An 18,913-nucleotide genomic window follows, 5' to 3' on the forward strand; every position below is an offset into this window, starting at 1 on the left:
AGTATATCTTTACAGCAAACCTAAGGAAACCTATTCAAAACTGAGTATTCTTTGTCTTTCAGTGTGACAATGGTAGTGTCTGAGTTTGCAATTTTCTGACTTACAGAGGCAATTTAGGAAGAACAGTATCTTGTGTTTCAGTCGCCTGCTCACAGATGTAAAGAGTCAAAATAGCTTGCTATTTATCTTGCTTTTGTGAGCACTCCTCATCTAGGCTCATTAATAGTTTATGTTAATTTATTTTAAAAGTGAGCTTTGTCTTTGATCTAAAGCTTATTTATGATTATGTCTAGAAAACACATTTCCTTACTAAGTAGCTTTCCCACCTAACGCACAGGAAGAATGCGATACCGTAAAGCTGAGCCACAGCGTCAGGTGTAGTCATGAGAGGCAGTCATTGCTGAGTGCTTTGGATTAGATGAGCCCAACTAGTAACAATCATCTTAGTTCAGCATCTTCCATATCTCTGGTTTCAGGGAACATTGTTGAATAAAATTCTATATCGCTTCTGAAATTGGTCTTCAGAGTCAAAAGCTTTCTGATTGCTCAGAAGCTGAAGCTGAAAGACAGAAGAAAAATATCACAGCATTGCAATTTATTCTTGAAACCTGCTGTTTTCATATTGCCGTAGCTTGGTGGGAGAAACAGAATGATCAATATGCAGGGTGGAAACTGGTGACAAATACCAACTGACACAAATGCAAAACAAGTCTTATGACCCATGTAAACTTCCAATTCGAGAGCACAATGCTGCAGGAGATCTCGTTAGTGTGCACTTACGTGGAACAGAAAGGGGAGTCATTTGAATAACATTAACATTGTATTAAGCAAGCCAGCCTTATCACAGCCGAATAAAATTGGGTGTCTGAGAGACAGCGTGCAGAAAGATGCAATTCTGAAATTATATTACATCAAAGTGGAGCTGTGCCTTCGGATCTACTCTCGTTACCTGGAAAGAGGTCAGTAACACTTGTACAGTCTTGGGTGGGAAATGCAACTCCTCAGCATTCTCCCTCATGCAAGACTGGTTTTATGAAAACTACCCCCACCCCAAAACACCCCAAATTTGTGACAGTGGTTTTCAATTGTTTCAGATAATGTTTGTGAAATAGCCTATTTTCAATGCTCTTGGTTCTTTGCTCTGGAGACCCTGACTTTCTCATGCTTGGAGGATTAGTTACAACCGATCACGTTAACACTGTCTTCAAGAAGGCGGAGTAGCAAAGAGGAGAACTAAAACATTGGTAGGAAAGATAGTTCTGCATTTTTCTGTTCTGGCGCAGAAACTGGAAAGGCTTTTCTTTCTCTTGCTGCCGGGGTTTCTGTTCAGGGCATTTAAATTCACGTTTCCTGTCATTTAACAGAAGGCATTAAGACTTTCTCTCCCTTTCCAGGTAATTGTCTCCAGGCTGGTTACTGAACTTCCTCAAGAAACAGGTTTTAAGTTTGACTTCAGTCATGAGGTAAGGCTTGGGTCTTCTGCATTTCAGGTGAGGAAGCCAAACACTAGGTCTTTGCCTAGATGGTGGTGTGGTTTGAGAGAACACAGTCTCCAAATGAACACATCCACATCTGTCCTAGAAGTGATACAAGCTGTGGTGTAATGAATCGGTGTCCCGTTGTGAAAGAGGTAACAAAGGTAGCAAAGGTGATGGTGTTGCCAAGTTTGAGATGGCATGTGTCGAGAAATAAATGTTGGGTACTTAGAGAATGTAATCATAAACCATGCAGAGGTTTGAGGGACTGGTGCTTAAGAAATAAGAGGATCCCTCGTGACTTTCCTCTTGCCAAGGCTGAAGATAAGACTGAAGCTAGGAATCTTTATTTCCACCCTTCTGTCTATCTACCATGCTAGTAATTCAATTAGGGGAACATAGATGTGCTGAAGACATTTATGCTAGAGTGATTAGCACTGTTCCTGTTACAATTAGGAGTAAGAAATGTTTACGAATGTCCTTGGAGTAAAAAGACCCCTAAGTAATTATTATAATTGCCCAAGAATTGCTTATAATTGCTGGACTTCCCAGAAATGCCTTTCAGAGGAAATCCGTGTAGCCAATTGTCTTACTGCCTTCTCAGATCAATATTATATTAGTCCCAGTGCACGGATATTCACAGGGCAAAGTAGCAAACTATTAGCATTTCATTAACAATATAACAATATACCACACTGCAAGACTATTACTCAAACGATTGATGAGCCAGGTAGGACATACCTTCAAATGTTTATGAAGAACTAGTAATCTCCTCCTCTTTTTCTTTCTTTTTTTTTTTTTCCCTATTCCTTTTCCTCACTGCCTTTCAGACAAGAATTTGCCATTTTTTTCAGATTTCCATACATTAAACTCTTCCACTGATAACAGAATAAGTGCATCAGGTCAGCAACAGTGTAATTGTTTTCAGTCTATTTTTCTGATGAGTTTTAATACTAATATGAAAAAAAAAATCAAACCCAACACCTTTGGGTTATATGTGGACTGATTTTTTTTTTTTTTTCTCTTCTTCCAGACAAATTTGCTGCAAATTAGTGGCAGGTTTCTAGGTGAAATATTTCATGGGCACTGTTGGGCTCCAATTTGTTTGCCCAAGTTCTTTGTAAGGGCTACTATCTGTCAGTGGGGCACTTAAGGTCTTCCAAACTCAGGCTCCATGTCAATTTAGATGAAACTGTAGCATCTTTCTGAACAATCTAGTCACTCATATGTCTGTTACAGAGAGGAAAAGAGGAATCGTATCAGTAACATGACCTTGCTGAAGAACCAGAAATAACTCAGAGATGGAGCCACTGGTTTAAAAACATATATAGATATCTGTATTAGGATCTAATTACTTAATAAATACAGTAGATGCCCTAAAGATCCATCAGTCCGCTAAAGCAAAGTGAAAGCAAGCAAAAAAGAGTTTTACTATTTACATTAATTGCCAGAATTAAAACTCCAAAATTTTGTTCCTTTTTTCATGTTTAAGCATTTTCTACACATTCAGTTTTAGATTGGAAAAGGCCATGAGCATCCAGCACTTTCTATTTGACTTGAGGTTATTTATTCAGGAAATTATCTAAGATCTGAGGCTTTAAATTTTAGGCTTCTATCTTTCTAAAGACCAAGACATTTGGAAAATACAAATAGAGTGAGTATTTTTTTCAGTTGTTTTGCAGAGGAAATAATTGATTTGAAATCAAATCTGAATTTAAATGAATATGCTCTTTTGAAAAATTAATTAAAGTTACGTTTTTTTGCAAAAGTATTGACAAGAATATTGTCTTTCAGATCATTTAGCGGCTTTGCATCTTTTATAAGATTGTCCCAACAGCTGTGTTCAGGTCCATGAAATCACTGTGTTATCAGCATACCTTTGGGGTTTTGGCTGGTGCATATTTAAAATGGATTTTTCCTCAAATGTTAAGGTCATGGTTTTGCATGGGACAGAGACCCCAAGAGGTTAAGATGAAATGTACTGCAGGTGTCTTCACATGATTTTCTCTGTTTTACCACTGCAGATATAAAGCTTTATGAATCATGAACTGCATTTCAGGTATGCATTATAGAAACAGCCTCTGGCTGATAGAGATGGAGATAACAGATTATTTTTATTTATTTATATATATATATGTTGGTTTGATTGCTTTGCTGTACAGAGCGTTTGGGGCTAGTTGTATTACAGATGTCATTCTTCTATTTTACCAATGGCCACAGTTGCAATGTTCAAAATTCATTCTATTTTTTAGAATATAGATTTATTTTCTTCTGTGAGAACAGAACTGAGTCCCATATAATTGGAGTCACCTTTGCTGTGAGGGGTAAGTGAATAAGATCTCAGGCAGCAAATGGAAAAAACAGCCTATTACAGACAAATAAAAATTTAATGTATTTAATACACTGTATTGCCTATACCATATTAATAACTACCATTAAGAGGAGGAGTGTTCCTTGAGCCCGCTCTTAGACTGTAGCAATTTCCTCTTTCTATTCTTAAGAGTTAGTCCAAATAACAAATACATGGATAGGCTCAGATTTGGTATGAAATTAAGGAAAATGGTAATAGGGTGCTATTTGATAGCCTGATGCTTCCAACAGCAGTTAATCAGATGATTTAGAAGGTGATTCTGTAAAGTTGGAGGGCTGATCCTGTGACTGTGGCATCTGCACCAGAGTCTATATTCTGGACCAAGGCACTTGTACAAAGCCAAGAGCAAAAGAATATCTGCTATGTGACACCACTGAAACACAGCTGAGAAAAATGGAAGAAGATTTAAAAGTAAACACAAAACCGCCACCCCCTCAAAAAAACCCAAAACCAAACACCCCCCCCAAAAAAAAACCAACCAAAAACCAAAACAAACAAAAAAACCCAACAAAAAAACAAACCACAAAAAACAAGCCACACCACAAAAAAACCCCTCAAAACATTGTCTCAGAGCATATTCCTCAATTAACTAAGAATGTCATGTTACCAGAAGAGATTCTTGTGTTGGCACTGAAAATTTCCTTTACCACTGGTTAAACCTATTCCAAGTTTTAAAAACTTTGACTGATCCCTCTTAGACATGGGCGTGATGGAGTTTGGTCAAGGTGGCTGCAGTGTGGCCCTGCAGGGGTGGTCAAGGCTGATGGGGCAGCACCAAGGGTGGTCTTTCACTGCACAGCTCCTCACTCACAGCTCTGCTGCTTTCGGGAAACCAGACTGTATGTGTCAACACCCTTACCAGCCCGCTTGGAAACTTTGACCGTAACTGGGATGAACATTTGGGTTTGGGAGGACTTTCCATTCAAGGAATGGACTAGTTCTGTTATGAGTATAGATGTACCAACATCCGGTGAGATATTTTCAGGATTAGGGTGTCCATGAGTAAACCTGTTCTAAAGTTTCTGTTGTGCCTTTTGTTTTTAAGTAAGTATTGTGATTCAGGCTCTAAACTCCTTATTCAGTGCAGCTGGGTTCCTGATCTCCCCATACCTTTCTGGGGATCCTAGTTGAAGCAGAACAGGTAAAATAGGCAGGTGCAAAAATAATCTTTTTAATTTCAGCTGCCTTGGCCTATTGTGAAGTATTCTTGGAGCCCTTGTGGCATCAAGGTGGGGAGGCTAATGATGCTGCTAAGGCTTACAGCTACGAGCTTATCTTTTTTCCTGAGCTGGAATTCAATGAATTCAGTACTCTGTCATTTTGTCTTATCTATCACCCTATGAGATTCGTTCAAATATATCACATTCATCACTGGTCACCACAGGCATCAGCTTCTTTCTGCTACTGCAAGGGATACGCATCAGAAACCAAGAAACAGGGAAGTGAAGGGGTTAAAGAAATCTAAGGATATTAGTGAAGGTGTCAGGAAAATTAATTTCATATTTGAGTTCTGGTTTTGTTTGCTAAGATCTCCAGGAAATGTTCGACATGTTATCTTAGCAATTTACACTTTTTTTGAATGTGATTTATCCTTATCCATTTACAGCAGAGTTCCCGCTGTTCACTTTATAGTTTTGTTTTTCGTTGTTTTGGTGAGATATGACATTAATTTGCCTTCACATCTTTTATTCATTTTAAGTATGCAAAATTCCTCTAAAATGTATTTCCACATGAATTCCAGAAAATACAACATATGATTTTAGTAAAGATTGGAGATATATATATACACACACATATATTATTAAGAAAGATAGGAATCTGTCTTGGAAGAAGATGTGACAATATTTGTATATCTTAAAGTCACACTTTAAAAAATTAAGGTGAAAGCATCTGTGAACCATAATATCTAACCTATTTGTAAACTGGTGGTTTTCCTGTTCATCCTAGAGCGATGCTTCGCATCTACCTTCACCAGTACTCACATGAAGGTTGCTTTGCAATGTGCAAGCATTCTTCCTGCTGACAGCTTACAGAATGACTTGACTCTTTGCAAATTGCAAAGGTCTGACCTGCAAGTATGGACATAAAGGTGCCCGTAATAAAAAGTGAATTTGCATGAGAGGAATAAATGAATGTATAAAACACAAAATACCACTCTACATTAAAATTGATTTACCACTCAAGCAAGTGCATAATTTCAGCTTTTATTTATGAGGTGTGTTATCAAATATACAATTCCTTTAATTTACAGTATTTGATGAGAATGTAGATCCTGTTTAAACCTGACTTAAACTGAATCTGATTAATTTGTTAAATATTCTGTGTTTTAATGCTTAATTTCATATGCTGCATGAACTGAAAATCATTGTTATATTTTCTGAAACTGATAGCCAGAATTTTCTAGTGTAAGGTCATATTTCGGCCTTTTGTGTAAGCATAAGTCACCCATAAACTCTTACTGAGAGACACCCAGCCCATTTCTATAATTATCCATGTGATATTAAACAAACCCAAAGCAGCATCAAGATAGTAATGGAGTTTTTTTTTACTGTTTGTACTAAACTTCTACGTAAGTAATAATTTTATGTTGCACTTTAACAAACCAATAGAAAACAGCCGAGCATAATGTTTTCAAGTATTTTTCTGCCATTCTATTTTCATTAACTTCAGAAGAAAAACGGAATTTCAATGGCTCACAAATATTTGTTTGTTAGGGAGAACAGTTTGGGTGTCAAGATTTGTGACAGGTGTAAATTGAATGATTCCATACAGTCTTAAAAATGACTCAGCCACAGCATCAAATCCCTTGTTAAAAGGTTCAGAAAAATTCAGAGCAACCTAATTTAGCATCACTTTAGAAACCTTTACCTTTTCACTAAAATTGATGAACAGAGGAACGATGGTGGATCTGTCATATCCATGCTACTTTCACTGGAAAGCTATTATACTCATAGAAATTGTCCTAGCGCCTCTCATTACTCAAAAAGCAGAATCTTTGCGAGTGTTCAGCCCTTCAAAACACAGCAGACTTTTCCCATAAACCAAATACCATAAATATTTTTCCATAAGATCCCGTATTGTGATGGTTATCTGAAGTATCTGCAAGAGCTTAAGACTTCCAAGCCAAATATATGACCAAAAATATCCTTGTCAACTTCACCCATATCAATTTCATCCTCGGCTCGACCTACAAATAGTACGACTGCTGGCAGTCTGAGCTTGCTTTCCGGTATATGTGTCTCTATTCCCAAGGAAAGAGAGGAAACGGCTTCTAAGAATGGCATCGCAACACACACTGTGCAATGCATGGGTGGCAGCCTCAGCAGATGAATTGAACATAGTCCTCTTTCATGAGTTTTGCTACAGATTTAGTAACCAATACCCTCTGACTGATCTATCTGGAATACCTGAGCGCCTCGACCACCTTTCAAACACCGTGAGAAATGTGGTATGAATCGACAGATTACAATATACAGAAGACAACACAGATGAAGCTGTCAATCTGAACAGAGAGAACCATCCTCTGAATACAGCACACGTGCTCTGATACACTGCTGATGCCTTGTCTGCTGCTGAACCAAACCTAAGAGCACGCTGAACCAAACCTAAGAGCACTTGACACCCCATGTGTCAAAATGGCAAACAATGATGCTTCTCTGAAAACACACTGCAGCTGTGAACATGACATCTGACGTTACAGACTCATAGCAGAAATATAAAAGCCCACCAAAGTTTCTCCCTTGTTAGTAGGTGCCATGTTGTACCAGTATGTATATGGAAGATGTCCAGGTGGTTCCAACCCTTACAGCAAGACCAAGACTTGGAATCATCCCTCCTCACTCACTCTTCAGAAAAACTCATAGTCAAAAATAAAACTCATCTTCTACCCATTCTTATTAGGCCGTGATGTTACATCTTATAAATGACCATTCCTTCTTCTGTTGCTTGTCTAGTATTTTCAGTGTGCCATGTGTTAATCCTGTTAGCTTCTGGGATCCAGTGCAATGGTTATTGAAATGGTATGGCTCGTAACATCAGGAAGCAGTAAAAATTCATGGCTTTCAGTTAAATTTTAATGTGACCCATATTCATCCATATGCTGATTCTGTAGATCACACGCTACAGATGCTTATAGGCTACGTCATTCAGGATGTTGTGAACATTTCCAGGACTTTAAAGAGAAATAGATGGAAAATTACAGCTTTCATTTACTTTTGTGAGATATTAAAGCAGTTTGTAAAAACAAATTACAGCAATCTCCCATTCCCTGTTCTTTTTAACCTGAACAAAAATTTGAGATTGCCATGTATTAATTTGGTGAATAAAATGTCAGTGCAATTGTGCTTTACAATGCCAATTAATCTGCCTTTTAATATAGGAAAAAATCACTGTTGCTAATGGTAATCCTTAAAAAGCAAAGTTTACTGACAGATTGAAACCCGCACTTTAACTGATGGATATAAAAAATGTTCTAATGCAGGTGTGTACCAACACCCTGAACTGAAGAAGTAAAAAGGAAAATTTAAAATCTGTATGGTTGTACTTGTTTTAGATTTGATTATCAGTGGAATGGTTTTATTGGTCCCTGAGATACTTTTAAAATGTTCTGGTTAGTTATATCACCTCTGTGATGCATGGTTAGGTCACAGCAGTTCTCAAGCCTTGCAATACCATTTGTGCCACTGGTGTGAGGTCTCTTTGTCCAGAACTCATTGGAAAAGAAAAATAAATAGAATCCAGAAAATGAAACCATTTAATTAAAAGGTTTTTGTTTGTTTTCTCTGTTGGAGTGGCCAAATTGATGAACTAGTAGAGCTAAAAGAGCACTAGCACTAGCAAGACTGATTAGATTAAGTCCTGTTACAAAGAAAGGACAGGAATGAGAAAAAAATCGAGCCCCTCCTTTTAGAAACTGATGGAAACTGGACTTGTGAGTGTTTGCAAGTGAGGAAAGTGTTTCCTTGTAGACACTTGTGTTTCTAGCGGCATGCCTGTTTGGTGTCAGCTTTTAGGGTACAGTAAGTACGCAGGTATTCTGTATCAGGTGGTCATTGCTAATGAATTTGGAGATGTAGTGGGCTGTCTCTGGGGCAAAAGGGAGCTGAAAGAAGGGTAAGCAAAGAAAAAAAAACATTTCTAGTTATGACTGTTGTTTGTGTTTACCAGTCCGGTGCAAACTTTTGTATTATCATAAACATTGGGATAAAAGTAGGCCTTTACTCAAACAGTGAAAATAATCTTTGGGCTCTGTTTTGGATTAGCTGCAAATATCCAGCCACATGAACATGGCAGATGGTCAGTGGAAGCTGGAGGTAAGGCTGGGTAAACCTAGAGACACCAAGTGTTTCACTTTCATGTAGCTGGCCTGAACGGCTCATCTTCCTCTCTCTATGTCCAGGAATTAAGGTCTAAGTGTTAGAAGGGATCTGAGCTTGGAAATACTTAATTTACAGCCACCTGCCCCCAGAGTCTGTGATGGGAGAGTCATCCAGAAGCCCCATGCTGAGCAGGAGAAGACGAGGTACTCTTCATGTGCCATATTTTAGAAGTCTTTAAAAGGAGAAGAGTGAGCATTGTGAGGATTGAAACAGGACTCAGACCTGAGGTAAATGCTTTTACTAGTGGCAAATAGAGTCACAATCGTGTCTTTATTTTCTGTCTAGTTTCTGAATTTTATGTTCTTGCTGCTCTGGGGCCTCAAAGTGGCTCCTGTAGACTGGTGATAGGAGTGGAGGTTTGTGTGTTGGGGCATCTGTAGGGAGGGCAGAGAACTGGGGTTTCTCCAAGTAGGTACTTGCATGTTTCTACCTGAATGCCTCTTTGGTTACATGCCTTGGGAAGGAGCTTGTTGGAAGAAGGGTTCGCCGGAGTCAAGAAGGCGCTCAATATGAGTTATGCATCTTGCTCAACTTTATTAGTTTCTAACACTACTTATATAGAACTGATACACATGCATATTCGTAAAGCAGAAATATAATTGGTTAGTAGTCTCTAAACACGCGCGGTTCTCACCCCTAATTATCATGACTAAAATAAGCATTCTATCCATGTAGCTAATTGTGTTGCTGTGCTTCAGCCTTGTAGTTTGTTACTCCCTATTTTCCCATACCGGTCCCTATCTTTCTTGGCCCTGCAGCTGCTTTCCCAGCAGCTGTAGCTTGTTACAGCCATGGCCTGTTGGCACAACATAATTACTTGGTCTCAGGATTCAAGAATAGCTCAAGGCTATCTTTCTTGTTAACTTCAGCACAGCAACTTCAGTACAATTCTGATTACAGGCCTATTCTAATACCAGGCCTGGATTGTGCAGATCTTCAGAGATTCTAAGGCCATGCTTCTGCAGCCATTCTTCTACAGGAGCTGATCTGTGATTCACATACCCTCACTTAGAGGTAGGAAGGATGTTAGGTACTCTTTTCCCCTGTACTTAGTATTTTCTATTGTCAAACTTGATGCTTCTCCCAGAGAGAGCTCTGATTTTGCATGTGTTTTCTTGGCTCTTCCTTTGGCTGGAGTGAACCTGGGTGCTGACTCCAGAGTCTGGGTTTCAGAGGGGCAGAGCCATCTGAGGAAAGGATATTGTAGCACTTGGGGCTAACAGTTCTTTTAGGGTCTCAGTTTATTTATCCTCTGGCATTCGCAATTTTCTGAACTAAACTGATCTAATAATTAATAAATCTACTTAATTCAGATTCAGTCCTGTTAAAGACAATGGGACCATTTCTTAATTCAAAAAATAGAATAAAATTTATGGTTAGTTATCATGTCTCAGCTTATTCTCTATCCATGCTGTTGAGGTATTCCTGCCCTGCTCACCACTGGCCACAATGCTGAACTTAGTTGCAAATGACATTTTTTCTTTATTTAGTTAGCCTCAGAAATACTTAGGTAGCTTAGGTTCTTCTATGGATACATTCAGAATGAAGTCATAATGTAGTCCATAAATAAAACTAATAATATTTTGGTATTTGTGATTGTATGATGCCCTGCCTTGTGTTTTAGGGGTTATATTTTAAAACAGGACCAAATTCTGTTCTTGAAATTTTATCTTTTCAAAACAATTTAGAAACAAAAGTACTGAATCCTGATTTTCCTCTGAAAAGGAAAAGCAGGGTCTTGTAACATGCAGAGAAACACTCCAATGCACCACAAGCCTGTGCAGACTGATGCAACTGCTTTCCTAAGCAATGAGAGAGGAAGATGTGACATTCAGTCATTTTTAGCTCCTGTTTTGTTTCATTCTAACAGCTTTGCCTGTAATTTTTCCTCCAAAATACAAATAAACGTCACATTGATGAGAACACTGCCAAGCAGTGGTAGAATATGATTTGTTTTTTAGCACCAAGTATTTTTTTTAAGGAAAGTGTGTCAAGCATCATTAGATCTCATGAAAAAGTAGTCAAGAAATGGTTTGAGCCATACAGATAACCTAAGTCTCTTTACTAAGTTTTAAGGTGGGTTAAACGTTAGCTTGTTCATATTCAGTATTCAGTGTGTCAAACAAAATATATGCAAGACTCAGTGACAGCACCATAAATGCTAATTGATAGGATGCTGGGAATGATTTTGTATCAAGTGCTAATCAGACTGTTTTCCCACTTATCCACATTACCGCTCAGTAACTGACAACTTTTAGATTATCTTGGATGTGTTGAAAGTCTGCTGTGCTTTCCGAGTGACTTTGACATTTGTGACCTGCACAGAATCCAGAAAACTTGAGCAGTAGGTTTCCATGTAGCCTATAGTGAATAAAAAAAAAATATTCATTTACCATAATGAGAACTAGGGAGAATACCTATACAAAATATTACAGCTTTTTTTTTTTTTTTTTTTTTTTTTTTTTTTTTTTTTTTTTTTTTTAAACCTATGCAGTTTAAATTTATTCAGGTTATGGAGAAGTGTCATTTTATGGTTTGACAAGTCTGGTTCTGAATGTTCTGGGAGGCTTTTTTTGACTATGTCCAAGCAAAGATAAGATACATATATGCACACATTTCTGGAAGGGCTGAAAGTTCAAGTAACAGTAAACACTGAAACTGCATTATGTACCAGAAGCCACATTTACATTATGAACTGTGGAAATGAATAGCAGATCTGTCCAAGCCAAGTAAGACAAAATATTCTTACATCTAACGGGCTTCTTGGAAGGATGGCGTGAAAAGCATTTCCAGAGATTAAAGGTGCTCTGGTTTAAGTTGTAGGTTGTATTTTATTCCCTCTGTCACCCTTGACAGATTTTCTCATCACTGCTGCACTTTCTTATTTCTCCCTGTATGCATGTGTTTTGCATTAGTAATTATTATGATGCTGTAGCCAAATCAGTGTAATTTATTTCTGTACAGAAAACTATAGAAATCTTGTACATGGTTGACCTACCCAGAAAACCTAGAGCAACAGAATTTGTTTCCTGCAATCCTGCCTCACAGGGAAGAATGTGCTTTGGCACCTTTGCTGGCACAGGACTTCCAAAGTGTCTCTTTGTGCTGAGATATTAAAACGAAATCCATGGCATTCGTGATCCACAAGGCATTCATTTTGCTCTGATTCAAATGTATCCGTTCATTCTAATATTTGCCATCCTCCACTTTAGGTCTTTTTCTGAGTCTAAAGAAAGCAGGAAAATTTCCTTGGAGTGGAAATGGCAGTGGTCAACCCCATGAGGCATCACCCCACCCGTAGGGTGACCTCAGCAGGGCCAGGCATGGGCACAGCGTGTCAGCTCAGGGTGCAGTGGGTTGGACCCACAGCTGGGGTGAGCGTGTGAGACCTCTGCACCCATCCCCCCAGCCTGCAGGTAGCGGGTGTTGGGCTACAGCCTCTTGAGATTGGCGCTAGGTGTTTAGGAATGTGTGGGTGTTTATTAACATTTCACAAGTGTCTAGTGTTGAGGTATGTATGTAGTATGACTGATATTGATCATGAACATAGGTTAATTACAAGTCATTAGTGAATCAATAAACCGCTTCAATCCCGATTTGGTTTAAGCTATGTGAACTGAGCAGTTTTTCCCTGTGACAGGTATCAGAAGTATAATGGTATTGCTAAGAAAGACTGTGACAAGTAAATAATACTTAAGTAAACTGCTTTTACATAAATTTATTATTTGTAATGTTAGAATGGAGTCCCTGCCAAAAGTTTATTTTTTCAAAAGGTATGCTTTGAAAATGCATTGGGGTTTTCTTTTGAAATTCAAAATCTTTGGGTTTTGATTGTTCCAAAGTGCTGGTAAGAATTTGTTAATACTAAGAAATAACAGAAACTATGAAATGCAAATATGACTTGCACCTAAAATAAAATTTAAAAAAACTTAAAAACAAAAATCAAACCCCCCAATGCTAAAAAGCTAGCACATCAAAACATTCCAGCTGTCAAATTTCATATTTCCACGACAAATCTTGTATCTTGGCTTATTGTCTTGGGTTTGTAGGGTTTTTTTAATTAGACTTTGAATTCTAATAAGAAGAAGATATGGTTTGTTTATTGGGGTTTTTTTTTAACAGAAATTAGTTTTCAGGCCATTAGCATATTTATATAAGTAATATTGAATGTGACCCTTAGTTAAAAATTCACAGTAAATTAACTTTTCCCTTAGTATAAATGGTATTTTAGAGCCACTTTAATTATCTGTAATAGAACACAGTATTAGTCTGAGATAAATTCTCACAAGAAAAATTTTATATACTTATATCAATAAACTTAGCTGTGTCAATTTGACTTGAAAGCAACACTTAAGCCTAGAATTCAGTTCACAAAGAGTTTGAGCATTAAACTCACATCAGGGGAATGGCAAAATACTAAGCAAAAGTAGAGTATCTTTTCTTTATATAGTCAGATTTTGAAAGTTTATAAATGTGTCCGATATCTTCATGGTTAGACACATAAAGCTTACTTTTTAATTAGGTATGCATACATTATAATCCATTAGAAAACAAAATACAACCAATGTGGATTTCCAATACGCTGTTTTTCAAACATAGAGATACTAATTTGAAAAAATAATTTATGAAATGCACTTCAACTACAAATGGTACATCATAATGTTCCGGAAATGAATAAAAATGCTGGCGTTTCCAAGAATTAAGTAGGATTTTAGCTTCAGCTCTCCATCTCATTCCCCAGTAACTGAAATGAATATGTAATGCCTCAAACAAAGTAGTTTCATATTGTAATCTTTGATACCAGTGTGATTAAGAAAAGCATTAAGAAAGGTTGCTTCATATACAGTGCTGAAAAATCAGTACGGCTGGGGAGAATGATAAATACTGGAAGCTGCTATTAAAATAAAAGTAATTACCGATATATCTATATATTCATGGCACTTCTAAATTTATTTTTTGTATCATTGCACCACATAGCTGCTTCATAAAAATTCCACGTGAAATGAGTATTAGTAAAATTCTAGAAAACCAACCATTTAAAATAGTCATTACAGCTCCAGTGCCGGAGCACTGGACCTAACTCAGAAATCTTTTTTTGCATTATTTAAAAAAAAAAAACAAAAACAAAAACCCAACCAAAAAAGAAGATTTATAATATGAAGTGCTCAAGGGTCAGTATAAATCAGGATTTGCTTTAGTGAGATAAGATCATAGTTTTGATGTTTTATTCTTAACGAGCATGATTTTAACCATCATAACATGATTGAGTTCCCTCTGTTCAAGTGTATGTAGGAAATGTTACATGGGTTGGCTTGTTCAGGGCTCTGAAACCACTGCAAGCCACGTGCAATAGGAGATACCGCCTAACTCCAGTGTGACCTAGAGATGCAAAACTGAGTTGAAGGCCTTGTTTTACTTTCTGGCCACATCTGGTCAGCGAGAGTCCATTGTCCCAGAGCTTTGCTCACTAAAAAAGCATGGTAAAAAGGAGAGTAAAAATAAGCACAGCTCTGTGGGACCAGGTGCTTGCATAGCAGAAGAGCCAGCTGGGAATGTTTAGGCATGCTCTGCAGCCCCTCCTCCCTGGGAGTCTGAACTGGAGGGACAACTTCAGTAGGAAAATAGTGAAAAAACCACACTGGAAGTGCCATCTTGTGTTCTGCCATTTGCCTGCTGACCTAGGTTCACTCTCTGATTAAGTTAAGATGTTAGAAAAAACATTACATATGACTTGAGTTTGTTCTGGAGTAGAATTGTAAGCTAGAAGCAATTATTCAATTTAGACGTGTGTATCTGGGTTACTTAAAGACTTTGGAAATTATTTAATCTTGAAATGGAACTCATTAGAAGTTGCCTTACCATGTATTCTAGTATAAGGCTTCAAGATGCGAATGCCTCACAACCTAAAATGCTAAATGAGCCTCATGAGCCTCCGGTAAGACCCAGACAGATCAACTTGTTTTGTCTTTGCAGGGAGAGGGAATAACTACTGGAGCTTTATGAGCTCAAAATGACATAAAACCAATAACATTTTTGAGGCATATAAATTTGTCAGTCTAGCTATATATAAATAATTCCTTTCTTTACTGGAAGATTTCCTCAGTATTAGAAGGACCAAATTACCTTTCTGTTATTACTGAAGGGTCTAAACCCCAGAGGTGGTGTTCTTCTAAGGTAATCCTACATATATATACACACCAATATATATACCAATATAAGGTAATCCTTACCTTAGGAGGTAGGAAGATTTCATCCCTGCACTTACACAAAAAGAACAAGAAAGTTTTCCCAGGTAATGAACATTTTTGGAGACTTTAGAAGTTTCTTCATTTGTGTAAGGAGGAAATTAAGCTTTTTGTGGAGTTTATCAGATAGTAATTTGGGCATTGACATATCTGAAGAGTGGTTCCTGGACCCCGATGGTTGCTCTGTCCTGAGTAGGGACCAACAAATAATGGGAGGAGAGGAAGAGGACAGGAAAAATTGGGTCAGCAGCTGGAGTGAGAATGTGAAAAGTTACATTTCAGTTTAATAAACCTTTATGGAAAATGTTAGTTTGAGAACATGCTTACTGCATGGTTTGAAACATTCATTCTTTAAATCACTTAGGCAAAATTTTTGCTTACCAAACTAATATAAGGCAGTAGTGACACTGCACTGTTATCTGTGAGGCCAGCACTGATACTTACGCTTGCTTGAAAAGTACGAAACTTGGGTTCAATTCATCTATCAGCCTAAGGGCATTTGACTCCTGTCCAGGAGCTTGCTCAAAACATGATAAAGTATCTAATCTAATAAATTAATATTTTTCTATGAAACATTACTTACCAGCCTTTCTCTCATTGTGGAACATAGTGTAGGGAATTATAATTTTTTTCTGGTTCAAGAGCATTACCATCTTCATTTTCTAACAGAAATCAGCATATTTTAATATTAAACAAAAATCTTGACTTAAATAATTTCCCTGTGTATTAAGCTCGTTAAGAAGTATCAGGCTCTCAAATCCGTTAATTTAATATGAGTAGTGTCGCCTGCAGTAATGCTGCTGAATTTATTGCTGAAAGATAACATTTGGATAGAGAGACCATTCCCTTACAAATGACTTCTGAAAAGAAATCGCGGCCCTTATAGAACCTAATTTAATTAATCTTCTAGATGAAGGCAGTAGTCAGTAGGAAGAATCTGATGTTGTTTAGCCCAACTCTTATGAATATTAATATTCAATAGAATGATTCTCCTGTTTATTCATGAATACTATAAATGTGCATTCAGAGCTCCAGCTCTAAAAGTTGCCAGTAGTTGTTTTTCTTCCTCCGTTCTTGTAAACAAAGACTCTCACTTTCCTTCATTTGATTTATACAAAATTTTAACAACAGAAATTATGGTGAAGACTCTCTTTTAAGGGTTAATGAATGTGGACCATGCCTGCCCTAAGCTGCACTTGGAGAACTCTGTGTGTCTGTGTGTATGATTTGCAAATAAACATCTACAGCACCTGACATTTTAAATTGCATAATTATGCTAGAATACATAAACAGAAGTACAGGTTTAGGTCCCTATGTGAACAGAATTTCACTATAAAAATCCTGTAAGAAGCTTTTCTTTAAAAGACCAGAATGAACCGACCTTTATCTTTTCATGTACAATGAATTAGCACAACGAGCAAATTGTTTAAACAATATTAACCTGGACACAACAAACCTCAGACCTGGTAGTGTTGGAGTGGAGGCGTCACAGTTTCTCAGGGGGCTGGAAGATAGCCCCAGTTTTGCAGAGCCCTTCAGAGCTCCCTGCCCATGGAGCCGGGGGAGCCCCATGGTGCAGTTCTGCAGAGACAGCATCTCTCCCACATTTCCCCCCTTCAGGGACTCCCTGAACCTTGTCCTAAAGCTTCTGATCTCAATCATTCAGACAGCGGTTGTAGCTCCAGTGGGGTTTTATACAGTGAAGCTGGACCCAGCCTCTACCCACACAAACAACTGACCAGCTCTGTGCAAGATTTACATCTTTGGGGCCTAGAAAGAATAATAGGAAATACATTTCCCAAAAATGTAGTATTGACACTCTCTTAAGATGAAGCAATGTTTTGAAAAATATTAATTTTATTCAAATCACATGAATAAATATTAAGAAATATTAAAAGAGGTGGGACATTCATGTGAACCTTGTAAAGAGCAACAACCCTCAAGCAAAATTTCATTAGCTTTTCAAGACTTCATTATTTCCTGGAAATGCAGAGCAATACAGTATTCACTGATCAGCATTTCCCACCTTTCATTTGTAAAATACTTAGTAAAAAAATTAAAATCAAAACTATGATTTTGCAGGAAAGTACTTGAGGCATATAGAAGTCTAAAGCTGGATCTGAAATGGCTCTAGTAAAGAAAGGAAAGGAAACAGTTGAGAGAGTTTGCACTCAAATCTAAATTTTCACTGCAGTTTTATCTTCCCTAGTAGTTCTGAAACAGCAGCTTTTACTTGAAAATTACGTATTTGCCTTCAAGAGATTGCAACTTTGTTGTGCTCTGGTTGTACAAGGGTTCTATAGGCAACTGTGAGTCCACTATGGAATGGATCTCCATCTCTTTCCATATGATATATATATATATATATATAATATTTTTAAAAAAAATTCATTCAGGCAAGTCATGTTTTAGAAGAGTTTCTGTTCTTTAGACTTTTTTTGTTGGAATATGGGTAAATGAAGGGACTTCGCTTGCTCTCTTTGCTCATTGTATCACAACAGATTAGTTCGAAACAGTTTACAATCACTCCCTCAGTAACACTGTAGTAAGCATAAAGGAAGGAAATATCCATAGTGTAGTATGACAGATATAGCAGAAGACAACTTTTGCTAAACCCCTGGAGATAATTACTTCAAGCTCAAGCAAAGAGTTTTTTGTACATGACCTCTTCACTGTTGCAGCAAATTTTTAGCTGATTTTGTGTTTTGTTACAGATTTATTATTTTTTCCCCAGAAATGCTGCATAATGTTATGGCTGCATATAGAATACTGGAATATTTTTAGATTAAAATGTATGTTGACTTGCTTAATTTAAGTATAATTGATTTTTAAAGGAGGCAATGCCATTTTTTGCAGTACACTGTTCACGTGTGAGAATACTCTGAATCTTGGTGGGTTAATCATTTGGGCCAGCAGACCTGTAACTGAGCTAAAACATTTATAGGAGGATGTAGGTTTTAATATTTCATCTTCTAGAAATATACTTCTGCTCTCATTACCATGGCTGAAGCAGACAAACCATGCAAAGAAAAGATGATAGTTGGTAGACAGGAGAGAGTATGATGAATTTGGATTTCTGAGTTAATGTAAGAGTAACAAGCAATTGTACCTCTGTTTTCAAAATGGTGTATTCTGGTAAGTTGTTTCAGAGAGTGTTTCTCCTAAAATATGTTTTTCATTCCTCCATTAAGTATTTCAGGTACTGTGAAGAATTCCTTCAAGCCCGATGACACTGTCCTGAAGGGTAAGATACAACAGATAATTGTTGAAATGCTATTATGCCTTCGTCAGATGAGATCCTTTCCCTTCTCACTCGGGTACACTCTTGTGAAAACCTGAGGGCCATTGCCTTTGGTTCTGCAAACATGCTGCTGCCCTTAACAGGAACTGGGAACTTCCATATTGTGCTCAGACAAGATAAAACTCCGATAATCAGCACTTTTG

The 18,913-nt window shown here is 37.5% G+C and overlaps 1 long non-coding RNA gene across 1 annotated transcript; it reads left to right on the forward strand.

The window, feature by feature from the left end:
- Positions 1 to 703: 703 nt before the first annotated feature.
- Positions 704 to 18,712, forward strand: LOC119154522. Its single transcript, XR_005106482.1, has 4 exons — positions 704 to 959; positions 1,395 to 1,463; positions 9,300 to 9,451; positions 18,661 to 18,712. It is a non-coding gene; the product is annotated as an uncharacterized LOC119154522 (long non-coding RNA).
- The last annotated feature ends 201 nt before the right edge of the window (positions 18,713 to 18,913 follow it).

Source organism: Falco rusticolus, chromosome 1 (assembly GCF_015220075.1).
Source record: "Falco rusticolus isolate bFalRus1 chromosome 1, bFalRus1.pri, whole genome shotgun sequence".
Taxonomy (NCBI): domain Eukaryota; kingdom Metazoa; phylum Chordata; class Aves; order Falconiformes; family Falconidae; genus Falco; species Falco rusticolus.